Source organism: Stegastes partitus, unplaced genomic scaffold (assembly GCF_000690725.1).
Source record: "Stegastes partitus isolate 25-593 unplaced genomic scaffold, Stegastes_partitus-1.0.2 Scaffold1936, whole genome shotgun sequence".
Lineage (NCBI taxonomy): Eukaryota > Metazoa > Chordata > Actinopteri > Pomacentridae > Stegastes > Stegastes partitus.
Window position 1 is genome coordinate 45,016 of NW_007579667.1, and position 1,965 is coordinate 46,980.

The following is a 1,965-nucleotide window of genomic DNA, read 5'->3' on the forward strand; positions in this document are numbered from 1 at the left end:
TGGTAGCGGGTTAGCATCCCTGGTAGAGGATAGCACCCCTGGTAGCAGTTAGCGTCTCTGGTAGAGGTTAGCACCCCTAGTAGCGGATAGCATCCCTGGTAGCAGTTAGCGCCCCTGGTAGCGGGTTAGCATCCCTGGTAGCGGTTAGCGCCCCTGGTAGCGGCTAGCGCCCCTGGTAGCGGTTAGCACCCCTATTAGCGGTTAGAATCCCTGGTAGCAGTTAGTGCCCCTAGTAGCGGTTAGCGCCCCTGGTAGAGGTTAGCACCCCTAGCAGCGGTTAGCGCCCCTGGTAGCGATTAGCATCCCTGGTAGCAGTTAGTGCCCCTGGTAGCGGTTAGCACCCCTGGTAGCAGTTAGTGCCCCTGGTAGCGGTTAGCGCCCCTGGTAGCGGTTAGAATCCCTGGTAGCAGTTAGTGCCCCTAGTAGCGGTTAGCGCCCCTGGTAGTGGTTAGCACCCCTATTAGCGGTTAGCGCCCCTGTGATCCTGGCAGCCGTGCTGTAGGGGGCAGCAGCCCCTGGTATGGTCTCCAAAGGAGGGACGAGAAAACCCCAATGAAAACAACCAATATAAGAACCGCCACATCGCAACAAACAACATGGGCCGACCGCCAGCAGGGCTGGACGTTAGGGTCGGGTTCTGCGTACACCCGGCAGGCCCCCAGCCGGGCCGCCCCCTGGTGGTGTGGACTGGCTGTGGGGATGTGGAATGGTAGCTGGTCTGCACTTATAGAGACGTTTCAACCATAGTGCTGCTCAAAGCGCTTTGCGGTGTTTGTCAGAGCTGCCGCGCTCGCTGCTGCCTGCCATCAGGAGCACCTTCAGGTTCAGTGTCTGACCTCCACCTCCACAAGAGTTTCTCCTGCATCCCGGGGAGGCTGAGGACATGGAGTCTGAGGGGGCCGTGTTGAACGTCTCCATTGCAGAAGCAGCTGTTTGGAGCTGTGGCCAGAAGGTCGCTGGTGCTGGTCAGGATGGCACCAAGCCCAACCCTAACCTAGAAGCCTGCTGGAGGACAGCAGCAGTGAAGGAAGCTGTCAGGCTGAAGAAGAAACCTCTTAGGACTGGTTGTGTCGGGGGTCTCCTGAAGCAGGTACCGGGGGTGGGAGGAGTCTGAAGACTACATGGAGAAGGACTTCTGATGGGCCATGATGGACGATATCGTGACTCATCTGGTCATCTCAGTTTGTCTCATGTCATGATGGATTACACTGTGTCTTAAGGTCTCCTGTCCTCTCTTGTTTTGTAAAGTCTCACTTCAACGCTGAAGTCTGGCTTTAACCCCTCATGGGGCAGAGGACCATATTTGGTAACTTCCTGGGACGGTCAGTATGTCCACCTGTGCGTCTCCTTCAGGTTGAACAACCATGTGACCTTTCATTTAGTTTTCATATCAGCGCCTTACGGAAAGTGTCCCTAAACGAATGCTCCAGGACGTTCTAACCGCTGTGTAGCATCACCTCAAACTAAAGCGTTTCTAAATAAACCTTTTCTGCAGTTTGTTCCTTTTCTTTCATTAATTATAAATTCTCTATTTTTTTAACTGTAGATGGGCACGTTAGCATATATGGTAGCTTCATTAGCCTTGACTTGCAGCATGGTTCTTAGGGGACACCTGTACCTGCTGAGGGTTCAGTCGCTGCTGCTGCATCTTGACATCGTTTCCTTTTCATGCTGTGGTTTGTTCATGTGCAGCTTCACCTCTGAGCACTGCTGCTGCATCGACACGCATGTCATCTCAAAGAAATATATCAATAAAATGATTCGTTTGTTAAAAACTGTCAAAGAGGTTCAACTTGTAAACCGTCCTTGAGCTAAACATGTGTGACGTTTGGTTCCATCAGAAAAAACAACCGAGTCGGAACCTAGAATCCAGACAGTCCATCAGAATCTCTTTATTCTACATCTTATTGGAAACTTTCCAAAAAAAAAAAAAGAAAATACAAATCTGATCGTGTAGAACCAGAA